The following is a 14863-nucleotide window of genomic DNA, read 5'->3' on the forward strand; positions in this document are numbered from 1 at the left end:
GGTTTGAATTAAAGAAAGATAATATCAATTGTGTTATTGTAAATATGATCTACTAAAGTAGCAACTTCATTAGGATCTGTGAAGATGACATAAGAATCTTTTGCAAAGCTTGTTGAAGCATATCAAGAAAGAAAGAAAAATTTATATTGTCACACAATGATTTTTTTTGTATAAATTATATTTATTCAATAATAACTTATTCTCATTGCTCCTAAGAGGAAGATAGGGAGTAGTAGGGACAATAGGATCTAATGGAGGAAGGAAAATAGAAACATGGTTAGCTTGTTTTCTTCAACTAGTTGTATAAGTATCAACAACAACATGAAAACCAATAGATACATAGTCATATTGTATGATAGTGACTAAGCAATATGGGTAGCAAGATTAGAGGGTTTAACTTGGTCCATAATACATTGAATAATAATTATAGGATGAGATAAAAGCACCCCATGATGTATAATGACCTTTGGTTTTTGAACTACATTTATAGAAAGATAATAAACATAAAATTAACAATATTAAATCAAGAAACTTGATTTTTAGGTTAGTGGAATTGAGCTTTCCTTGGGTTTTTCAACTTCTTATCTTTGTTGTGAATGTCATATTATAATTTTTTTTGGGAACCTTCTAGTTGTGGTTTGTATTTACCATGGACCCTTCGAAATGGCTAGTCCTAGGGGCCTTTCCTTTTCTCCCCTTTATATTGCCTTGGCTTTTCATTCGTCCATAGTTGCAGCTGTTGGAGCTGAAATATTTATGGCATTATCCATGGCTTCGCTTCCCAAATGACCAAGGAAGTTGTTTTAGAAAACAAATATTTAGATCTTTTAATGCCTCACCCAACATGTCAAATTCATCTTCAGATAAGGTATAATAGAACATGCATCAAAATTTTGAAGAAAAGAATTTTAAACTATTTAATCTATAAAATAATTTGGATTCACTAAAAATATAAAATAAAAATAGAGAACTTTAACAAAAAAAAATAAATTTAAAATATGTTTCAATTTAGTTCTCCTCTTGAATTTAACTAGATTTTCCAAAAGAACTTTTTTATACTATTTTGAAAGAAAAAGAACAAAATCTAACTAGAATTGTCCTATAAATTTTAACCTACGAAATAATATATTTCTTAAGCTGAAACTACGCATTGGATTAAAATTTTATTGATTATACAAAATAAGTATTGAAATGAAAAAATTATGTTCAATAGTGAAAATAACTAGAAATAAGAAATCGCAAAGAGTTTTAAAATGAGCGGGAGAAGCGGTGGTCGTGGGTCAAGAGCTAGGGTTTCTGCACTAGAAGAGGACGCAGGTGAATCAGATGACGCAGAGGATGCAGATGAAGGCGGAGGCTGGTTTATTGTGCCTGAGGCGATCACTATGGTGGTGGTGAGGGCTGGGGCTGGGAATGGTCACGGTGGGAGAGATCATGCTCTTTCCTCCCAGACGTTGCTTGTGGTTTTTGTCTCCGTCTGTTGGTGTGAGCTCGATGGTGGGTGCCTTGTGGGAGTTTGGGATCTATAGAAGTTTGGCGGTCTCTGGTTGCCTTCCCTGTTTGGTGGTTGCGGTTTTATATCTTCTATGTTTGAGGTGTTTTGTTTTTTCATGTCGGCTCCCTTGGCCTCTTCAGGAGGGCTTTCCAGCAATGATTTTGGTGGGAGTCGTCTTCTTTCTCCTTCGGTGGTCGTTGGCCCTAGTTGTGTTGTCTTTTTCGGGTACTACATATAAATCCAGACTACAATTCGGAAAAGTGTTGAACTGCAAAAGATAGCATCTCCTATGCCTGAGTACAGTTCTGGTTAAGCTCAATACCGGAGGACTAAATCCTCTTACATAAACCCAATTCGATTTCCAATGATCAACCAACTCCTCTGCCTCAATAATATTACATTATTCGCACATTACATTCCTTGACCATGACCTCTAACATAACCATGATGATCTACAATGAGATCTTACATCTATATATACAAACCCTCGACCATAAACAATCAGGTTGACCACCAGACAATAAACCAGTTACATAATTACAAACCATGTTGGCCTTAGACCAAACAAATAATATCCAACACATAAGACATCCCGGAAATACATCGAGAGATCCAATCCACATGTTACATTAAAGTCAGTCCATAACCTTGATCAACTGGGACCTAGTAAAGGTCCACACGCTACAACAATGATCTCCATCTGCCAAGTCTCGAACATGATCACCAACAGTATCCTAGAACGACACTAGAAGCTACACGAACACCACTTATGTAATTCATTAAAGATCTCCACCAAAAGCTCTGCCAGTGAAACCCTCGCCGGAACCAAAAACCAAGCTTCTAAGCAAACAGGATAGCATCTGATCACCAGACCAAAACCAACTGACCAAATATGAGCATGAGTATCATGAAAAAGCCAATTCCATCACCAAACTATACTGGAGCCTACCAGATCCAGATCAACCAGAAACTACTCATCCTCCCAAGACTAAAAGGGTGCTGGCAAAGCATCCAAACAACTAGTGTTGGCATCAATGACAAAACATCAATGGAACACATAATCAATTCCACCAAATGACCAACAATCTCCCCCTTTGGTATTGATGGTAACACTAGATGTGAAAAACATCTAAGTACCAAGAAATGCCAAACAAGTCTCCCCCAATGGAAGACAACCAACAATCTCCCATATATAGCTCTGAATGTCAATATCTCTCCCCCTTTGAGTTTTTCTTTTTCATATCTCTCCCCCAATGATTTTTCTTTTTCACATCAATATCTCTCCCCCTTTGACATCAATGCCAAAAATCTGGCAAAAATATCAAAGCAAAAGCATAACCCACTGAATCACAAAACTAAGTACTCCCCTTGAGCAGTAGCATCCCACTTCAGTGCCAGAATGAATAGTATCTCTGATAGTGCATGTCGGACTGATGCCAAACCGTATCAATCAAGTCTCTACCGGAGGGGCATAAACTCCTAATTTGTCTCTCAGGTACTCAAATGATTTCTTGGGCAAAGGTTTAGTGAAAATATCTACAATCTGCTCTTTAGTGTTCACATAAACTAGTCTAACTTCATTTGCTTCCACCTTTTCCTTCAAAAAGTTATACTTGATAGATATGTGATTTGTTTTAGAATTAAATACCGGATTCTTTGATATATCAATAGCAGCAGAGTTATCATAGTGAATAACTATCGATGCATCGCAATCCACCTTTATATCCTTCAACATTTGCTTCATCCATAAAGCTTGTGTACAGTTAGTAGCAGTAGAAACATACTCAGCTTCAGCAGTAGATAAAGAAGTACATGATTGTTTCTTGCTGATCCATGAAACCAACTTCTTTCCAAGAAAGAAAGCTCCACCGGAAGTACTTTTCTGGTCATCAACATCTCTAGCCCAATCAACATCTGTATATGCACAAAAAGTAAAGTTATCATCTTTAGGGTACTACAAACCATATTCTGATGTACCTTGTAAGTATCTAAAAATCCTTTTCACCGCCATATCATGATTTTCTCTAGGATCACTCTGAAAATGTGAAACAATACAAACAACATTCATGATGTCAAGCCTAGTTTGAGTAAAAAAAAGAAGACTTCCAATCATATATTTCTATCTTGTAGGATTTACCGATGTAGAAACATCTTTTCTTGTCCATTTCTCACTTGTAACCATAGGAGTACTTATCGGTTTAGAATATCTCATACCAAATTTCTTCAACAATTCCTTAGCATATTTAGTTTGATAGATGAAAATACCTTTGTCAGTCTGAGTAATCTGCAAACCTAAGAATTTTTTATCTCACCAATCATAGACTTCTCAAATTCTTTCTCCATATTCTTAGAAAATTCTATGCATAACTTATCTTTACCTCCAAAAATAATGTCATCAACAAATACTTCAATAATCAGTATATCATCATCAGTGATCTTATAATATATATTATTGTCAGCATTGCCCTTAGTAAAACCAAGCTTCAAAAGATATTTATCCAACCTTGCATACCAAGCTCTCAGTGCTTGTTTCAATCCATATAAAACTTTCCTTAATTTGTAGACCATATTTGTATCATGTGATAGTGAAAAACCATCAGGTTGCTCAATATAAACTTCCTCATCAAGATCCCTATTCAAAAATGCACATTTAACATCCATCTGATAAACTTTGTAGTTTTTATAAGCAGCATAAGCAATAAATAATCTTACAACTTCAATCCTAGCTACAGGTGCAAAAGTCTTTCCATAATCAATTCCTTCCTTCTGAGAATATATTTTACAAACCAATCTATCCTTATTCCTTATAAATTGACCATACTCATTCAGTTTATTCCTAAAAACCCATTTAGTTCCAATAACATTTTTTATTTTTAGGCCAGGGAACCAAGGTCCATGTGTTATTTTTCTCAATTTGATCTAATTCTTCTTCCATAGCTTTCAACCAATATTCATCTTTACATGCCTCAATTACTGATACTGGTTCAACTTGTGAAATTAAACATACCTCATTAGTTGCCAGTCTTCTTCTTGTCATCACTCCATTGCTCTTATCCCCAATGATCTAATCTTCTGAATGATTCAATTTCATATACCTAGGAGTCTTCTGACTTTTTGTTCCTCTTCCCTATTCTTCAGTTACTGTAGAATTCTCTGATATTGCCGAATTAACTCTCTATTTCGGTAAAGGTGCTACCGGTTCAGATATAATCATTTCCACTGCCAGTTCCTTCTCATAAAATTTGATTTGACTTTTGTTCAGCTCATCTACTTTGACATTATCACTCTCTACAATTATATGCAATCTCTTGTTATAACATCTATATTCTTTGCTTTCATTAGAGTAATCAAGAAATATGCCTTCATAACCTCTAGGATCAAATTTCCCAATGATATCATCTCTCTTGATATAACATTTACTACCAAAAATTGTGAAATACTTAACTGGAGGTGTATTGCCAAATCATAATTCATAAGCTGTCTTACAGGTTTCTCCTTTGATATGTACTATGTTGAATGTATAAACCATTGTGCTCACTGCTTCTCTCCAATAGATATGAGGTAGACTAGATTCCATCATCATTGTTCTAGCAACATCCAAGATAGTTATGTTCTTCATTTCCACAACTCCATTCTGCTGAGGTGTCCGGGGAGCAGAAAATTGTCTTCTTGTACTATGCCTGTCACAAAAGTTGTTAAACTCACCAGATGTGAATTCTCCACCATGATCTGATCTCAAACATTTAATCTTCAATCATGTCTCAATTTCCACTTTAGCCATAAAGATCTTAAACTTTTCAAATGCTTCAGATTTTTCTTTTAGAAAAGTAACCCACATCATTCTAGAATAATCAATGATTAGCATGAAATATCTATCACCTTGAAAAATTTTAACTCTAGCAAGGCCACACAAATCATTATAAATAAGATCAATAACATCATTTGATTTATCTTGTATACTCCTAAAAGAGGTTCTGACCTATTTACCAATTTGACATTCTTTACATACTGGATTATAGGGCTTCATAATCTTAGGTATATCCCTAACTGCCTTAGTTGAACTGATATTCACAATGCAATCAAAATTCACATGACACAACCTTTTATACCATAGCCAACTCTCATCAATCTGTGTAACCAAACATGTCTTCTCACCGGAGTTCAAACGAAATATATTACCTTTTGTCTGTGTACCGGTTGCAATTTATAAACTAGATCTGTTAATGATTTTTCATTTTCCATCCTTTAACTATAATTAAAATCCCTTATCTACCAATTGTCCTACACTCAAAAGATTATGCCTTAAAACTTCAACATAATAAACATTGTCAGTATTGTTCTTACCATCCAATGATATAGTTCATTTTCCTTTGATCAGACATGCTTTGTCATCTCCAAATCTAACTAGACCGTCATCAAATTCTTGCAAAGATAGAAACTTCCCTTTATCTCCAGTCATATGATGTGAACAATCGCTATCAATTACCCATTCATCCTTGTCTTCAATTTTAGCAGCAAGTGCCTTCTCGGTAATGCCTTCCTCATCTGCTATGTAGCATGATAATTTGTCTCTATTTTTCTTGTACTTATACTTGTTTTGATATCTAGGGTTAGGCTTAAATGATCTTCTAAATCTTTCTTCAAATCTTGAATTCCTTTCAGGACATCTAGATGCAAAATGATCAATCTTATTACATGCAAAACATTTAAAAGGTGCTTTTCCTTCATACTTACTTTCTACCGGTCCTTTAGGTACTCTTCTAGCAAATAGTGCTTCAAGTTGCTCAAACTCATCATCTTCTCTCTTCATATCTTCCAATTCTTTTGCATATAAATCTTTCCAATCTTGCTTATTGGTTGTAGATGTAAATGCATTAAAATCAGGTTCAGACTTCATAGCTGCAGAAGGTCCAAATTCTTCAAGCTCAAAAGCAAATAGTTTCCCAAACAAAGTATCTTTGTTGACAGATGTATTAGCCAGTGTTCTCAACTCATTGATACCAGTAGCCTTCATTTTGTAAGTCGGTGGTAGGGCTCTCAGGACTTTAAAAACAATTTCATCTTCTCTTAGAGTTCCACCACGACATTGAACTCCCATAATAGTCTCATTTACCCTTTCCATGAATGCAGTAATCCTTTCATCTTCTTCTATCTTCAAGTTTTCATATCTCACCTAGTAAGCATCAAGTTTAGCAATCTTCATTGTAGGGTCACCTTCATTAAGAGTCTCCAACTTATCCCATATATCCTTTCCAAATGATTTGTTCGTTAATCCCATTATTTGTTGATCAGAAAGTGCACACAAGAGAGCTTCTTTTGCTCTACAATCATTCTCAAACTCCTTGTCTAGGTTTGCTAGAGGAGGATTGCCAAATCCCAGATTATAGGGTATGACACCATTCTATGTGATCTCCCAAATCTCCTTGCCAAGACATCTCAGATGAGTTTCTATTCGAATCTTTCATACTGTGTAATTTGTTTCATCAAGCCTTAAAATATCCCTTCAAAAGATAGCTCCATAAGAGCTGGATGAACTTCAACTATTAGTTGTCATAGGATCTTCCTCAAGCAGTTAATCTTTCTGTAGAGAGGACCAAAACTCTAATACCAATTGTTAGATAGTTCAAATAACCGAAAGACAACTGAGAGGGGGGGGATTGAATCAGTTGTCACAGATTATTAGAACCATTAGCAATTTAAATTTTAATATCAGAACCCAAAACATTAATACCAGAATAGCAGTAAAACCAATTAAGCATAAACAATAATCATAGAATAAAATCCATCCACATAACATCAAGATTTGTATGTGGAAAACCCAGTAAAGGGAAAAACCACTGTGGGAAGCCTACCCACAATCAGATAATACTTCTGCAGTAACTATGTGAATTACAATTGAGGAGTCTGCACTTGCAGGAAGGCTAACAACCTAGAGTGCACCACTCATCACAAAAGGAGCCTCATTGACCACTTATAAATCCATACTACAATCCGGAGAAGTGTTGAACTACAAAAGATATCATCTCCTATGCTTGAGTATAGTTATGGTTAATCTCAATACCAGGGGACTAAATCCTCTTACATAAACCCAATTCAATCTCCAATGATCGACCAACTCTTCTTCCTAAATGATATTACATTATTTGCACATTACATTCCTTGACCATGACCTCTAACATAACCATGATGATCTAAAATGAGATCTTACATCTATATATACAAACCCTCGACCATAAACAATCAAGTCAGCCACCAAACAATAAACCAATTACATAATTACAAACCATGTCGGCCTTAGACCAAACAAATAATATCCAACACATAAGACATCCCAGAAATACATTGAGAGGTCCAATCCATACATTACATTAAAGTCGATCCATAACCTAGATCAACCGGGACCCAGTATAGGTCCACACACTACAACAATGATCTCCATCTTCCAAGTCTTGAACATGATCACCAACAATATCCTAGAACTCCACCAGAAGCTGCACCAACACCACTTATGTAATTCACCAAAGATCTCCACCAAAAGCTCTGTCGGTGAAACTCTCGCCAGAACCAGAAACCAAGCTTCTAAGAAAATAGGATAGCATCTGATCACCAGACCAAAACCAACTGACCAAATATGAGCATGAATATCATGAACAAGCCAATTCCATCACCAAACTATATTAGAGCCTACCGGGTCAAGACAGATCCAGATCAACCAGAAACCACTCATCCTACCGGGACTAGAAGGGTGCCAGTAAAGCATTCAAATAGCTAGTGTTGGAATCAATTACAAAACATCAATGCAACACATAATCAATTCCACCAAATGGCCAACACCCATCCCCTATTAAGGTGGAGATGGGTTTGGCTGGTCTTCCTTTGTCTGGGTGTAGAGGGTTGTTCTGAGTTTTTTTCTTTTCCTGGATATCATGCTCTTTCTCGTTGGTGTTTTTTGTGTTACTGATGGTTCAGGGGTTTCTGTTTGTCCTCTATTCTTTGGTGTTTGGCATTGCTATGTCTCTTATAGTTCTAGGAGCCATTCTAAAACCTAGCTATTCTGGTTTGGAGATTCTGTTAAATCCCCATGGGGTGGTGTTTTCTGAATCTGGATTTTTTATGTATACCCCTATTTTCTTGTTCCAGAGGAGGGTTAAGGGATCCATTTTAAAACCCTGGTTTTTGTTGTTGATGGGGTTTAGTTTTTGTTGTCCTTATTTTTTGACTCCTAGGCTTCTTCCTCGCCTGTTTCAGTCTTATCCCCTTTGGGTTTCCTTCGTTCAGTCTATTGAGGTGGCACCTTTTTCTATTGAGGTGGAGATAGATTATTTTGGGGATGGATTTTCTTCTCTAAAGATGAAGACAGGTGTTGTGTCTATTTACAAGAGCAATACTTGGTTTTTGGTGGATCAGCTGTCAGGTTGTGGGAGCCTTTGGAAACCCTCGTTCAAGGTTGAGTGAGCCTAGAAAATCCCCATTTGTGGTTGTGGGATCTTGGTTACTAGTTGTGGGAGCCATTCAAAACCCATCAAGGCTGGGGGAGCCTGACAAAACCCCATGTCTTTTGTCTCTGTTGAGGACAGACTAGAAGCTGAAAGTTTTCAAGGGCCTAGTTTGGCTAGTTCTTGTTTTTTGTTAGGACCGGGCTTTTTTTGTGGCTTAGAGAAGTTGTTTCGGGTTATGGGAGCCTAGAAAAACCCTTGTAAAACTCACTAATCAGGTTATGGGTGCCTAGAAAAACCCTTGTTTTTTGTTGAAGGTTAAGGGAGCCTTGATAAAACCCTTGTGTTACCTCTTTCTGCCAGGTTTCATTGTTATATATATTTGCTGACAGGTTGGTTTTAGGTTGTCAGTTGTCTTTGATGTATTTTTAGTAGCTACCTATTTTGGGTTTCGGATCCTGGTAAAATCAGAGGGTTTTGGGTCCCCTCAAAACTTGTTTATCCTAATAAAAACTAGTAATAAGAAATCAATAAATGAAGTATGAATCACAACATCTAGGTTGTTTCCATGATGCACAAATATCCATGGAATGTGCTATGGTCCTTGTAGACACCTAAAATTGTCCAGTCTAATTTATTTATTTAATTATTTTAGCCTAATTGTTCTATTAATTAAATAAATCTTTATTTATTTAATTAATTCATTTATCCTCTTCTAGCCTTATTTCTCATTTAAATAAATACATTTGTTTATTTAAATTATCCTTTTCTCTAAATTAAATAAATATCTTATTTATTTAATTGATCCCACTTCTTCTATTAATTAAATAAATCTTTATTTATTTAATTAATTCATTAGCCTTTTCTTCCCATGACACATGTCATTCATCTCTTAATTCATACACTACCTACCCTCTCATTATTTTATTATTTCTTTTATCTACCCTCTAATCATAGCCGACCTCTTTTACACCTCTGAATCTTATCCCTCCATTTCATATAGTGTCTTCTATATAAGGAGATGCTTCCTTCATTATCAAACCCTAGCTAACTCAATTACGCACTCAACTACACTACGCTTTGCACTTTCATATGTGATCCTACTTGCAACCACATTTTCGTTCTTTGTTGAGCTCTTGTGCACATAAAATTTGAGAGCAAACTATATCAAGCAAGATCAATGGAGATAGGAAGAATGGAGATCAAAACCCTATTGGACATGTGATGGTATAATCTTTGTGATTTCATTTGATTTGCATTGTCTTAGGTAATCTTCATATGTTATGGTGGATCTTTGTTGTTGTTAGGCTAGGGTTTTTGTGGTTGAATCCATTTAGTCTTTCATCATTGTTGTTATCCATTTTCACCATATACATTTTGGCACGCCTGGTGGGACTCTTGTCCCTTTTGCATTTAACATCCTTGTTGTAGATTTTGTGTTTTGAAGTTGCAGATCTGACATTTTTGACAACATTTTGATATTTTTCGCGTCTACGTACTTTCGAATCGCGTTTTGGTTTTCTGTCGCATCTGTGACATTTGGGATTACGTTTGCATCCTCGACAGTTTTTTTTTTTTTTTGTAGATTCTGGAAATCGTGTTTGCATTCCCTAGTCGCGTCTGTGGGTTTTTCAGGCGCGTCTGTGTCCAGAAGCCGCGTCTGTGTTATAGAGTCGCGTTTGTGTCTCATCTAAGTGCATCTATGTCTAGAAGCCGTGTTTGTGTTTCTAATAACCATGTCTGTGTGCACTTGTTTCATTTTGGGTTTCATTGATTCAGTTTTTAGTCATTCGGATTTTCAGATCTGGTTTATTTTGGGCTAACATTTTCAGATCTAGCTAACAGAATTGGTGCAGCTTGTCTTGAAAGCAAAATCATTTTGTCGAAGGCTCCTATTTTCACAAAGTCTTTTGGGTTTAAAATTTACCTAACTTGTGTGCTTTCAGGAAGGGGTGATCATTTGAAACAATCCAAACTACTAATAGATCTTTGTTGCAGGACCTTGGCAAGGGTTTTTGATTTTTATTGTGTGCTTTGTTTTCATAGATTAGCAAACACTTCAATTGGTGCACTAAAATTGAACTATTGTCTTTTGTGTCTTGAGCAATAGGCTCTTTTGTTTAATCTTTAGAGGGTCTGTCTCCCCGTGTGGTCATTAGGACTACTAGTGAGGAGAGAATGACCCAAGTGGTAGCAAAAGAAAAACCATCTTCTTCCAAACCACTATAAATAGCTGTATCCATGGTGAAAACTATGGATAACGTGTGCTAATTAGTTCATACCGACACTATGTCTCCCCATAAACCCGTTTGATCAAATTTATTTGATCATTTGTAGGGCGTAACCCCTACCGGCTGGGAGCCTTCTGTATTTACAGAGCTGAAAGTGCCGCATGTATGGCCACACGAGCGGATGCCCTTACTAGCACCTTTTTGTTTTAGAAGCCAAAATCCTTCTAGTTGTTGAGGCAGGAGGTCAGACCTCTGGTAGCGGCCCACACACATACGGTTCTTAGTAGAGATACAAAGTTCACCACGAGGAGTTTTCATGGGGACTGATGTTTGGTTGCCTCGAGAAGTGAGTGCCGAGGGTGGAGCCAGTGGGGTCAAGCATCTAAGTATTCACTCTGAATAGCGTAGCCTCGAGGGAAACTCCATGTGGGATCAACAACTATTGTCTTGGCCAACCATAAAAATTGTGCTTGACTTATTTTGAACAATCAAACATTCAAGACCAAACATCAAACATTGTGTCTTTTGTGTCTTCAAGTGTATGCAAAACAATTTTACATCAAACAACACACTTGTCTTTGAGTCATTTTGGGAGTCTAAACACTTGCAAACATTGAGTCTTCATCAACACTGTGTCCTCTTGTCACGAAAAAATAGTCAAACATTCAGATTTGGTCACAACAAAGCAACTTCACAGATTGGAAAAATTGCACAAATTTTGCAGAAACGCGTCTGTGTCTGATAGAACCACGTCTGTATCATATAATCGCATCTGTGAAGGATAGAAACATGTCTGTGTCTTTTGAGAAACATTGCAACATCTCAGAAACATGTCTGTGTCTGACAAAACCACGTCTGTGTCATTTAAGCGCATCTGTGTTCGACAGAATAGCGTCTGTGTCCTTAAGTGCATCTGTGAAGTATATAGGCATGTCTGTGTTCAGGATTGAAAACTTTCATAATTCAGCAAACAAGAACAGTCAATTTCAGACTTATTGAGCTTCCTAGGTTATCTCTTTAGGTTTTCATCTAGCATTCAACCTGTCTTTGGGTCTCACAAAGTCCATCATTGCTTTACACCTTATATTACATTCACATTTGTCTAAACTTGAGTCAAAAGGTCACTTGCTTGTCCTCATCATACTTTGTCAACACACTACATACAACAACACTTTGCTAAAGTCGTCCCTCATCAAGGTCTATCACCTTTGGGTCTCATTTGGTCTTACTTAGAGTCAAGGTCAACTTACCTCATCAAGAGAAACTATCATCTCTTTGGAAGTCACACCTACTCTACTACATACATACTTGGTCTTACACTTTGGACATTGCAAGTACACCTCAGATTCATTTACATTTCATCCAACTCTTGGTCTTCCATGTACTCTTTCCATTTTCATCTAGTCTCAAACATCTTGGTCAAAACCTAGTTCATGGTTGAAACCCGTTCCCAAAAGTCTAGGAGAGAAGCTAAAGAGGCTCAAGAGTCTGCAAACATGAGTTCCTATGAGTATGACAATGATATCTTTTTCAATTCTGATCATACTACATTACCTGACATGGATGCCTATAGAAACATTCCAAATGTCGAGCACATGGACACTACAAACAACAATGATACACACAATGACAATATGGATAACTTTTTTGTACATTCAGCAGAAGTGGAAGACACCATTATGAATCCTCATTTCAATTGATTGGTTGAGGAAATAATGAGGAGAGATAGACAATACTTTCTACAAGTGATGGCACAAAGTGGAGCCAAGATCCCTCATGATTTTGACATGTGTCAAATAATGGAAAATCGACCGTTGCAACAATCTCACTCCAACATGGATCAAAGGAGGCCTAATAGTGGAGGCAATAGAGGACCACATATGGTACCTGAATCACCATCATCTTTGTTTCAAAAACCAGAAGTCCCACATACACATGGTCAAGCATATGATACTCACTTTCACAGACCGTTATGGAGGTCTTATGCAGAAAAATATGTTCAACCACATACCAATGCTAAGGATCAACCACCAAAGCAATTGGATATTCAAAGGCATGCTCAAAATTTGGACACAAGGAAACCTCGCGTCAAATTTGGGGGCAACACACTAGAACAAACTCATGACATGCCTATAGAGTATGGTATACATGGACAAAGAAGATATTCCACTCCTCATCATGACTCTATACCAAGTGGTCCTTATACGCAACATCATTATAGACCTTCTCCATATGAATATGTGTATGATCAATATCATCCATATATGCAACATTCTCCTCCTCCAATTGGTGCCTCAAGCATGGGTATGGTCCAAGAATTCGGTCTCCACTGAAGAACAATTTGGAGCAACAAATCAGGGACTTACAAAAGAAAATGGAGGACATAAATACACCGAAGCCAACATACACAATGAGAGACATATGTCCTTATCCATTTGACAAAATCATTCCAATGCCTCCATTTCCTACACACTTTGTGACACCTAAGTTTGATATGTACAGAGGAAAAGGGGATCCTAAGGCACACATAAGACAATTTTTCACAGCTTGCATTGAGGTAGCAGCAGAAGAGACATATTTGATGAGATTATTCCCACAGAGCTTAGGTGATCAAGCTATGGAATGGTTCTCCCAACTTCCACCTGGAATTAAGTCTTGGGGTGATCTAGCAGAGGCATTTATCCAACATTTCTCCTACAACATAGAGACAAACATATCAGTCACTACTTTGTGCAACACCAAACAAAGGGATGGAGAATCTTTTTCATCATTTTTACAAAGATGGAGGAATCTAGCTAGCAGATGCTCTTATGAAATTCCACAAAAACAAATGGTAGAAATGTTCACCCAGAATGTTAACAAAGATATTGGCTATGATCTAAGGAAAGCTTGTTTGTCCACCTTCAAGGACGTCATTGAAAAAGGCTTAGCGACAGGAAAGGTCCTAATCGAACAAGGAGTCATTAAGATATTCAAGGAAAACAAAGATGACTTTAAAGGAAAAGATAAGCCAAGATTTTGGAACAAAAACAAGAACACAGTCAATGATGGTGTTGTTGATGCCAATACAATGCGACCCAAAATCGTTTTCTCGGGATCAAGCTCTACAAACAATCAAGTGAATACTCAAACAACTTCTAGATCATGAAGGAAGTACACCCCATTGGGAGAACCACTTGAGTTAGTTTTCAAAAAGCTAGTGGCAAACAAGACAATCACAATTCTAGATTTGCCTCCATATGAGCCAAAGGTTAAACCAAATTGGTGGAATGATGATGAATATTGTGAATTTCATAAGAGCAAGGGTCATAAAACAAGAAATTGTCATCGATTGAAGAACATCATACAAGATCTTATTGATAGAGGTGACATTGAGATCGAGGGACACTCATCCAATCAAGAACATGAGATGTTTAAGGAACCATTCCCAAAACATGACAAGGGAAAAGTTGCAGCTACAGATGACCAGACCAGATATACCAAAGCATCTTATAACTATGATTCAACTATGAATCACATCTTGATGGACAATTATGTCTCTACCATTATCATCAAGGACAAAACACCTGAGAATTCTACCCAAAGACCCAAAATTGTCCTAAAAGGCATTAAATCTTCTTCTGAACCTACCTCTGAATGTCATGTTACAACCTGTCGAGGTAAATTCACTTTGCAAGGTGCTCTAGCTAAAAACACCGCTT

The sequence above is a fragment of the Cryptomeria japonica genome, chromosome 3 (genome assembly GCF_030272615.1).
Source record: "Cryptomeria japonica chromosome 3, Sugi_1.0, whole genome shotgun sequence".
Taxonomy (NCBI): Eukaryota; Viridiplantae; Streptophyta; class Pinopsida; order Cupressales; family Cupressaceae; genus Cryptomeria; species Cryptomeria japonica.